The following is an 11,715-nucleotide window of genomic DNA, read 5'->3' on the forward strand; positions in this document are numbered from 1 at the left end:
ACTGGTTCCCCTTAATTTTCCTATATCACTTTAGAAAACAAGGCTTCCAAGGTCCAATTCTGGCTTTGGAGAATGGCTGACCGTGTCCACCTCCTGGCCCTCATCTCTTTTCCTATTAACCCTGGAGGGAGCTCCTCACAAGCCAAGGGGCCAGGGTGGTTGTTCAACTCTTTCTAACTCTTGGTGACCTAGAAGCCAGATCTTATAGTTGATACAGATGTCTCCTCCCAGGCAGATGGCCAGCAAATTCTTATTCATTGCACAGGCATTCTGAAAAAGCTCACACCAAAGAAGGAATTGCCTTTTTTAGATCCCAATCTATAGAAGGGCTAGTCAGTAGGCCCCTAAAAAGAGAAGAGATTTATGGGGGTACCAATAAGCATTATGGCAGAGAGAGCAAACTGAATACACTGAGAACTATTTTGCACGCCGTGAAAACAGTCAACTGCCCTCCCATTGTCTGAATGTAAATAGGGGAACCAAGCTCAGAGCCTAACCCTCTTCTTATAGGGAAGCTTTGCTTCCCACTCTGCTTCAAGATGACCTTTGGCTGGAAACAAATTGTGGGTCTGAATTCAGTAAAACTTGGGTTCTTTTATATGACTCAACTCTCCCAGTCCAGAGGAAATAAAAATCCCTGCTTCCGAAATCCAGTGGCCTCTGTGAGTGAGCTCATCCAGCCCTTAATGGTTTTCTGGATAATAATTAAACTCATGTTGACCAACCTCCTTACGCTGTTATCTAAAAAAAAAGAGAAGTGGTGTGGTTGGGATGGGGCCCTGGGAAGCAAGCCTTTTTGAGCGTCTTTCTCCCTCTGTCCAACTGCTGGCTTCCAGCCTGGCTATACAACCTCCAACAGGAAGCCTCCCTCCTCAGACCCTTCAGATCTCCACCTGGAGAAAGGGGATGAGAGTAACAAGGAGTTGAATAATCTTAACTAAGGGAGTTGGTTTCTTCATAAAACATGCTCTCCTTAATCTGGCTGGAGCAGGGTAGATGAGAGGGAAAAGCAGCCCAGTGAATGCATCAAGGCTGTATCAACCATGCCCCCCAAATGGGCACAACTAGAATGGGGTGTTTAGCACCAGAGAACACTTTCATGTGCCTGAGAACTGGCCAGCCTGCCAGTTTGAATTTATGAGATCAGCTCTTTGGAAGCCTCCTCTTCAACCCCAGGCAGTTTGACTAATTCAACAGCTCTTAAGAGATGGATAAAGGGACGTGGGTCAGTAACATGCAGTTCAAAGATATAGATAACGAGGTAAAAAAGTGTGTGACACATACTTTTTGTCAATCATGCTTTGTCTACAAAATAAAGAGCAACAGGAATCACTGATATATATACATATATATATATATATATATATCCATACACATATAGATTTAGAGATACATAAACACTCCAGTGTACAAATTTGGAACTTCTGCACTAAACTTTAATCATTAATAATTACTGCTCATTCTAATCTGGGCCATGATCTTAGCAAATCAATTGTTTCTGGATGTTTCTAAGAATAAAAGCTCGTCTGGAATATTTATGTGGCTTTGGAGAATGAGGTTTTTTAAAACAAACTTTATTTTTTACAATAGTTTTAGACTTGAAGAAAAATTGCAAAGATAGTACAGAGTTCCCATATACCCCTCACCTAATTTCCCCTATGAGTAACATCTTACATGAGCATGGTACATTTATTACAATTAAGGAACCGATACTGATACATTATTATTTTTGAAAATAAATTTATTCATTTATTTTTGGTCACGTTGGGTCTTTGTTGCTGCGCCTAGGCTTTCTCTAGTTGCAGCAAGCGGGGGTTACTCTTCATTGCAGTGTGTGGGCTTTCTCCTTGCGGTGGCTTCTCTTGTTGCGGAGCACGGGCTCTAGGCACACAGGCTCAGTAGATGTGGCTCATGGGCTCTAGAGCGCAGGCTCAGTAGTTGTGGTGCACGGGCTTTGTTGCTCCGCGGCATGTGGGATCTTCCCGGACCAGGGCTCAAACCCGTATCCCCTACATTGGCAGGTGGATTCTTAACCACTGTGCTACCAGGGAAGTCCCAATACATTATTATTAACTAAAGTCCATACTTCAAAGAATGAGAGTTTTACAGAAAATTGGCATTAAAATTCTTCAGAGGTATCTTAACTCAAGTTTTCACATCACAGAGAGAAGTTCTTTTCTGACCTCCTATCTCCCCCATCACCTCTTAAAACATTCACTGATTGTTTGCTGCTTTGCTGCTATATGGTCAGGCCGCTCAAGATGGCTGTTCTCTTGCTCTCTGTAAGAGAGCACATCCCCTGCCCGACCAGTGCCTGCTTCACCTGTACCCTATACACATGACTGACTTTCCTATGTACTTGTCCCAGACCCCAGCTACTGATTGTTCTTATCAAAGGGGTGGTGAGGGGTGTGACCCTCTACTGGTTTCCCTGGTAACTAATGAGCCCACCTGACATCAATTCCCCTATAACAGGTAATCTCCCCTCCCCGCCCCCCTTCCAGGAGCGAAGACTGTCACCATGTCCTGCCCGTCGTTGCTCCAGGACCTTGCTTCAGACATGTAAGCTCCCTCATCCATTAAACCATTGATGTCTCTGTGGCTGACTCTGGGCTCTTTCTTTGGTCTTGAAGCTGGCCTTGTAAGCCTGCAGGATGCAGCCCAACAGCTGCCTTCTATCTGCAAAGGAAAAGATGTTTTCTGGTCTAAGAACTTGACTATCCACCGGGAAGCAACTCTCATACATCTTGTTTTAAGTTGTTCCCCTCAAAAGTATTTTAAAATAGTAGTGGAGTGAAATGGTGAGGAGTAGAGATTTTGGAATCAAACAGATTGAATCCCAGTTCTGCCATTTATAAGCTATTACTTTATCAAGCCTCATTTGTCTCATCTGTAAAGTGGAAATAATAATAGTATCACAGCTATAGAGAACAAACTACTGTTTACGAGTGGCGAGGGGGGAGGGGGAGGGGAAAGGTAGGAGGGAGAGGATGAAGAGGTACAAACTACCATGTATAAAATAAATAAGCAACAAGGGTATATTATACAGCACAGGGAATAATATTTTATAATAACTATAAACGGAATATAATCTTTAAAAATTGTGAATTACTGTGTTGTACACCTGAAACTTATATGATCTTGTAAGTCAACTACACCTCAAAAAAAAGAATGAGATAAAATATGTATAAATTACAAAAGAAATAATAGTAATATCTTTTTCATTGATTTGCTGTGAGGATTGAATAACAATATTTCAAAACACTTAGCACAGTGCCAGGCATATAATAGTAGCCCAATAATGGTAGCTATCATTAAGCTTAAAAGGTGAAGCCCTTTTGAAAGGCAGCTGTGGTCAATAGACTAGTCAATGAGTAATCTAGATCAATTTGGTCAAAAATAGCTTTTTCAAAAAAGATCAGTTTCAAAGGTCAGTAGAGAGAAGATAAATAGTTATGGAAGCATAAACTAAATTGCCTGAAGAATTCTTTTCAAATTAGAAAGAAAAAGGTCATTAAAGGGACTGCTGACGTGAAAACATGTGAAGCATTACCCAGTGTCTTGCTCTGCTTTACCATTCCATTTGAAGAATTAAATTATCAGTAAATGCTTAGAGCAGTAAATATCCCTATTGAAGGTATTCCTTGGGAAGAAATGATGTCTCAGAGCTAATTGGGAATATTATGGAGATCTGGGCCCTGTCTACATCTCCAGCTCCTATTCACCATGTCTCATCTCACCACATTCTAATTCTCCAGCCATGTGGAACTACTGCAGTGTATCAAACATACATGCCCTCTTGCCTTCCATGGCCTTGCACGCTTGGCTCCTTCTGCCTGGGTACACCCCATACTTTCACCTGGCTGACATACTCTTCAAGACTCAGCTCAGGTATCACCTCCTCTGGAAAATCTTCCCCAGCCACTGCTCTTCTGGTTAAGGCATACTCCCAGAGGCTCCCAAGCTTCATTCTTGTAACATTTAACCCAGTTCCTCACCTCTCTCTCCCACTCTGTTGTAAGTACCATAAGTAACTGAAGTCTTGCACGGTACCTGAGACATGATAGGTGCTCCAAACATGTTGGCGACTGCCTATTCTCTGATCAGCTGCAAGCCCACAGGCTTTTGATTCTTCTCTCAAATTCTAAAGTGGAAGCAGTTAGGGGAGGCCCATGGATTTGGTGAAAGCTGCATTTTTACGCCTGAAGCATAAATGAGAAAACTTGAAAGGTTACTCTTTAAAGAATATCATTAAAGTCAATGTAGGATTCAACCACAGCAGATAATCTGTGCAGTGGTTTCCAGGCCCCAGTGCATGACACGATACTGGTCTGTGTGAAGTTTTCCCAAGGCAATGAGGATTCTTCTCAAAAAATTTCCACCTGCTTCATGAGGCTGTTCAGTCTTGTGAATGGCCTGAGATGGGGGGTGCCTTACAGTTCACGTCCTCCAGTTCTCCCGGGACAGATGTCTGGTCTACGCCTTCCCACCTTCCTATAAATTGTGGCCATTCTGATTGTACAGTTGAGGAAACAAAAGCAAAGTAATTTCCTGAAGGTCTCATAGTTACCAAGTTTTAAAATTAAGATACAGACTCATCTATCTCATTCCAGAGCATTTAACCACCATCTTCTTCAGCTGGTACCTGATCACATCATAGGCTTAGTGCCCAGAATGACAGAGCCTCCTCATATGGGGCTGAGCTTACAAACCCAGGTCTATTTTACTATATTTGTATCCCGGACTGGACTGCACTAGTGCCTTCATATCATTCTGGAAGTGTTTTACACCTCCTAACTCTCTTCTCGCCTTCTTTATCCTGTGGAATCCTCTGGTACTGGGTAAGGAGAAAACCTTCCAGGGTAAAGAGGGACCTTCCTATCTTATACGATTATATTATACTTACTTACCCCACAGCGGGATCCACTCTGCACCTGGGGATTACAGTGGAATTCCTAGTGGTAGGGATAGTGCCATGTGTCCAATCATTCTACAATGGATTCCAAAAATCTCTTTAAATAGTTAACTTGGACAAGAGCTTTGTACCAAGATAAGTAGGTTTTTAGTGGGGTTTGGGAATTTTCTTTAATATGTGAGATTATTTGTTATATTTTTGGTATCCTGGCATGAAATTTAGTCTTATATGAAACACTAGAAGACACACATGACTTTTAGGTTAAATTTTTGGCACTTTGTGATTTATAAGTCAAAGCAGCAATATACCTACAGTACAAAATTCCCATGCAAAGAGCCTCTGGGCCCAGCTGCTACATATTTTCTGGATGTGACTCCGGACACAGGCCTAGAGCAATGGTCCTCTTGTCCTCGAACTGAAGAGTGCCTGACAACAGGTGAGTCGGCTGGCTCTGTGGAAGAAGATGCAGCCCATTTCGCACTTAGAGGAGATGTTGTTATTTCTGTTTCAGAGTCATCGTCTTCACTGACAACATTCTTTCCCTGCAAAGTGAGCTGGAACAGAGGTAGAATATGAGTGATTCAGAAGTGAAAACCCATGGAGAGATGATGAAACAGACAGGAGCAGCAGGCAGACCCATACATACCCTCTGGCTTCTGCCTTTTAGGCCCACAGCAAGTCAGCCTTGCTGTTCCCTCGCTGGGAGATTATTCTGTGGTTTTGGCACAAGACACCGACCTGGGAGAGAAAGCAAAGTCTATGGATATGGTTGCCTTTTCTCCTCTAAGCCAACTAGTGCCTTGTTTTTCTGTGAGCCTGCCACTGTGGGAAAATTGCAAGAGTGTAAAGTTTCCCTCTTTGTCCCCAGCGCACTTCATTTACCAGCGAGCCAAGCTGGGAACAGAGCCGCCTCTCACAGGCCTCATGAATGACTCCATTTTCTCAGGGCAGCTCTGCCCGCCCATTGTCTGACTGTCATGCCCTCTTGTATAGGTGTTCCCTGCAGGCCGTCTGTTATGTAACGCCTGTGCAGGGCACATCTCGTGAGAGCGACAGGATCAGAGAAAGAGAGGAAAAACCCAGAGGGTAACCAAGATCAAAATGTCTTCGTGGAGAAGGAAAAAAAAAAAAAAGACTAGCCATCTGTCAGCTCTTTTCCTGGGCTTGTTTGCCTGAGTGATAAACTTCGATTGCTGGCCCATGGCTGACTCAAGTGAGTGCTTCTGTCTATATTATATGCAAGATGGAACATGCTCTACCCTCAGGCCCACGCCAGCACAGCTGCCACCTAGGTCCTCCTGTAAGACTCTGACAAGAAACGCTACTCCCTCTCTCTCATGGCCTAGGAGGAAAGGACCTACCCGCTCCTCACTCACCACTTTCTATGCCTCCATCTCTTGCTACTCCGTTGGCCCAGTGAGTCTCTCCGTCCTGCTTAGAGAACCATCCACCCCCTCAGACTTTCCTCTGGCAATTTCTAGGTGACCTTGACTCTCCATCAGAGTTCAGTGTCGAGAGGTAGCTGTCGTTTAATGTCCACAAACGGGGACCACTGTCCCCCACATTTACATCACCTGAATGCCATGTCCTGGGCTTAAATGTTATCCATCATCTCTTTTGGTCACATTACCAATATGGTGGTGACATGTAGCAAGGTGGAGGTGGTGTATGTCCTTCTTTCTCTATCTGCCCCCAGCATCTCCTCCAGGCTTTTGCTGCAGAACACCAGCTCTGGGGTCATGAGAAGAGACTTTATGGCAAATAAAATAGGATTGCATGGCCAGATATTTGGCATACTCTGTACCCTTTTTTGCATAGAGTATACCCTGCATACTCTACTTTCCTCTTGGAAAGTTGAAATGCATGTATCATAAAACCCTGAAATGTTTGCAGTAAAGAAACCTACATCACTTTGGTATAACATATCCAAACTTACTTGACTGTTAGGCTACAAGCTCCATGAGGACAAGAACTTTACCTGTATTTTTCATGGTTGAATTTGTAGTTCACAGCCCTGTTGTGGGTCTTCAAAAAATGTCTTAAATTAAATTGAAGTGAATTTACTTGACCCTTTTTTCCAAGTCCTGTCCATTAACATCTTACAGAACTAACGTGCCCTGGAATATACTGTGGTAAGTGCTGGTCTGTGCCATTCACTAATACTATTAACTGCAATGAAAAGAGAAGAACAGGAGCACAGGTAGACCCAAGATGAAGACTTTCTGGTCCTCACCTAGAATAGGCTGCAGGATGTTGCTCTGTCCACAGCACTTTAAATGCATCCAGCTCACCCACGAGCCATCCCACAGGGAGGATGGTATATGCCTCTGTCTCTGTGGCTCATCTGGACCTTCTGACTTGTCCCACCACCTACTTTCTTTCACTCACCCTGGTTCTTTGAAACCTCAGCTTTATGAACTGCCTCACAGTAGGTTTTTCTGACTCTCCTCCTTGTTATAAAAATTCATTAAAACAAAATAAAACCTTTTCTCCATCTTCCTGGCTGGGGCTTTGGAGTCTGAAAAATCTAGATTTGAATCCATCTTCTGCCATTTACTTGATGTGAGGTTTTTAGAAATTTCTTGTACCTATCAGAACCTATTCTCTATAAGTAAGGATACTAACACCTGTTATACAGAGTTGTCCTGAGAAGTAAATGAGCAGGTAAGGCTTCAGCACAGTTCCGGCATTTAGCCAGTGTGGGGCACATGACTGCTATTATTCAGTTGCTCTCCCCTCTTACCTGTTGCCTCAGTTTGGGCACATGCACACCTCCAGGTGAGCCTCTGCTTTCCCTCTACTGGGTTAGACCCAGCTGGCAGGAACTCTGGTGCAGATATCCTCTGCCTGTGAGGATGTCTCTCCTCTCTTCCCATCTGTCCGCTCATTGTTGCTGCCTTCAATAGCCCCTTAGATTCACCCCTTCATCCCTTCTTATGTCTTCATTATCAGACATAGTAATTCATTAGTAGAGTGTTTCATAGGTTACAAAATTCTTTCTAATACGTCATCTCACTTAGTCCTCACAACAAGTCTCAGCAGGCTGAGTTATCTTTTTACAGATGAGAAAATAAAAAGGGACTCAATGACTGGTTTGAGGTTACACAGCCATCAAACCTCAGAGGCTGAATCTGAACACAGGTCTGCCTTCAGATGCAGTGCTCTCCCTCACCACCTCACCACAGTTGCCACATGGGTGACTGTGAAGCACAGTGGGGTGGGTGGAGCCTATCCTCCTGCCCCCACAGGAACTTGTCATTACCATTCAATTTCTACCTCTACTTCCACCCTAGGATGTGGTCTTGCACAGCAAAGAAAGGACTGTAGAGAGAGGACATGGGGGGACAGGAAGATAGGAGGGGGAAAGAGAAAGGTAGACCAACTGATCCTCCAACTGCATGTCCCAGATTCTGGGACTCAAGTGTTCCCAGTCTGCCCTTTCCAGGACAGTGGCACATTGGATGCCTATGTCCACATCCAGTGACAGTGAACAAAGATATTCAATGAAACATGCAGAAGAGAATTCTGATTAGCCTACTTGAGATTCCAGTATAAGGAATGTTACATTGTCCATGAGTAAAATACCTCAACCCTTCTAGGAGAACTTGTTTAGTCCCTGTTCTGTTGAGTACCTATACTACACCTCCCACCCCCCACCCCTACACAGAGGCGTCTGTATGGTACTAAGGTAAAGAAATGAACAAATGGTGGTCTTCCTTTTTAGATTGGTCTTTGTATCACATCCTAAAACTAAATATATGAAACCTAGTGACAAATCCTTGATCATCTTAAGGTCTAGGATGCCTTTGTCATTGTAAGTCACTGAGCCTATAGATGTGAGTTCCTGTGAAGAACAAAGCGTGTCAGGAGCAAGAGACATCCAATAGTCATGGTAATCCTCAGCCAGCACCCTGGACAGTCACCCACCTTTCTCCTGATCCCTGAGGTCAGATGCCCTAAAAATATAAGTGGCAAATGAAAAGAAAGAGACAAGTCTTCTTTCTCTGTAAGGAGAATCATGCACTAGGAAAAGTAAGGCTCTTGTGTTCTTCTCTAGGGCAGTGAACACTGTTAGGGAATTGGGATCGTAATACATGACACAGAGAAAGAAATGGTAGTCTCTCGTCCTCTGATGTGGAGGTACCGGGAATAGCCTGTCTGTCCCATGCTTCTCTTCCTTCTGGTCCACTTTAATTCCTCTTTCTTTCTCCCAGCCTCCAAAGGGCCCTGAAAAAGTATCTCCAGTGTTATTTTCACACAGAAGCCTCAACACAAAGAGTTTAAAGCCCTCTGACTTATCATCCCATTCTGCCATCTAAGGGCACATCTAGAATCTCAAATTTCCACCTTTACAGAAAAGGCATCAAATGAGAGTCTCTGTCTGAGCTCTGACGATGAGGCGTGTTCTGCCCATATGTTCCTGCATGGCGAACAACTCTAAAACCTAGTGACTTACAACAACAGCATTTATTTTGCTCATAAGTCTGCAATTTGGGAGAGATATGGAGGGAAACTTTTGATCCACCCTCACAGGATGGATCCTGTGAGGATCCATCAGAGGAGCTGGAATCCTCTGAAGGCTCACTTACTCACATCTCTGTTACTAGGGTGGGAAGACACAAAACTGGAGGCTGAAAGAGCTGGGGTTCCTTGGGCATCTCTCTCTGTCTCCATGTGATATCTCCACATGACCTTTCAGGGTAAGTGGACTTCTCACAGGTCGAATCAAAGTTCCCAAAGTGTAGACTGCCTTCTATAACCTAACCTCAGAAGTTATTCAGTGTCACTTCTATTATGTTATACTCATCCAGGGTGTCACAGGATCCACCCAGGTTTGAAGGGAGAGGAGATAGACTTCACTTCTTGATGGGGGACTGACAGGTCCTGGAATAGCACGTAGGATGAGAAATATAGCTGTGGCCATTTTTGGAAAGTTTAACCGGCCACACGGAGTAAGTCAATGGAGGGAACATCAGTCTGAAGGTTACTAGTTTCTGAACTGTCAGACACTGGGCTGATGAACTTTTGTACTGCCTTTCAAGCATTATAAGTTGTAAGGGAATAAAGCAGTAAAACCAAGTACAGGCCAAGTCAGTTGTACAAAGCATCCATTCCCTTCATATCCTTCTTGCCTCTTCCAACCACTGGTGATAGGCATTGAAGCAGGCACCACCATTACTGTCAGTCAGAAAGCCAAGGCAAGCTGTGACTTTTACATCAAAGGCAAGAAGGTTGACAGTGATACCCAGGATTGATGGCAGGGTGAGGAGAACAAGACTAAATATTGCTCTTGCGACTAGAATAACCAGCAAGGGTATTTCTCATTTCTGCTGAAGGAAGGATTTTACTCTGAGGAATCAGGGGCTTCCAGGACACAGATATAAGGAATTTGTTAGCACGTGGAATGAATGAAGACATAAAACAGTGTAGGACCCAATCCTACTAGAAGGAAGGTAACATATTAGCAAAGGTAACATATTAATAAATAAAGCTCCATGCTGTGGGGCACAGTAAAAAAACACAAGTCTCTTTCCATGAAGAAGGAGAATGAAAAAAACATCAAAATATGTGAGGGCTCTAAAAAGAGAAAATGAGATCTCACTCTCAATACGCCCATCCAGTTATGTAAAAAAATCAACTTTTCAGATAATAAAATAAAGATTAATAAGGTAGCAAATATAATATACCTTTAAGGTAGCAATAATATAATATTAATGCTTATTAATAGTGATAAGAGAAAAATAAAACGCAAGAAACAACATAACAAACCACCTATTGAAATGACTAAGATACTTGGACTATATGCATTCTAATTCTGATTAATCTTAAATATTATTATTCAATTAAACTCTTCAAACTGAAGAACGAACACCTAGAGGTTATTAAAGGCCTATTAAGTGCCACCACTAAGCTAGAATACCTTCAATTTATTACAGATTAGTGAAAGTGATAAATATAAAACCTTTTCAATATAATGGATTGTGTTTTATTATTGAGGTCTACCTTGGGAGCACACTGAAAGATCACTTGGACTAGCCTGGGGAAGCTGATTCTTAAAGAAGGAGTACAAATTAAGCAGGTGAAGAAGTGAGGGAAGGAAGAGAAATTCATGCAGAAGGAATAACAGAAATGTTTGGAAGCATAATATATTTGGTAATTTTAGAACATGAGCTTCAAAAAAGGGAACGTGAGTCTTGAGAGGTAGGCAGGGGCCAGGTTATGAAGAGTTTTACAAACTGGAAAGGAGCTGGCATTGTCTGCAGGTGACAGGAAAGCCCTGAGAGCTTTAAAGAATGCAGTGCTGCGTTTGGTCACTCTGTGGAGGATGGTCCAGAGAGAATGGAGGTGAGACCAATTAGGAAGCCAGCGCTGTACTCCAGGTGGGCATTGAAAAGAGCCCACATTAAAGCAGTAAAAGTGGAGATGTCCAGGAGAAGGACAAATATGAGAAATATTTAGGTTAAAAACTCATCAAAATTGGTGATTTGGGGTAGGATGAAATAAGGGGTGACCATTAGGTTACTAGTATAGGCAAGTGGGAAAAGCAGTGGCACCAACTGGGGCAGTAAACAAAGTGAAGGAGAAGCAATTAAAAAGGGGGAGAGGAGGGCTTCCCTGGTGGCGCAGTGGTTGAGAGTCCGCCTGCCGATGCAGGGGACGCGGGTTTGTGCCCCGGTCTGGGAAGATCCCACGTGCCGCGGAGCGGCTGGGCCCGTGAGCCATGGCCGCTGAGCCTGCACGTCCGGAGCCTGTGCTCCGCAACAGGAGAGGCCACAACAGTGAGAGGCCCGCGTACAGCA

Source organism: Monodon monoceros, unplaced genomic scaffold, assembly GCF_005190385.1.
Source record: "Monodon monoceros isolate NGI ecotype Baffin Bay Population unplaced genomic scaffold, NGI_Narwhal_1 Super_Scaffold_18, whole genome shotgun sequence".
Lineage (NCBI taxonomy): Eukaryota > Metazoa > Chordata > Mammalia > Artiodactyla > Monodontidae > Monodon > Monodon monoceros.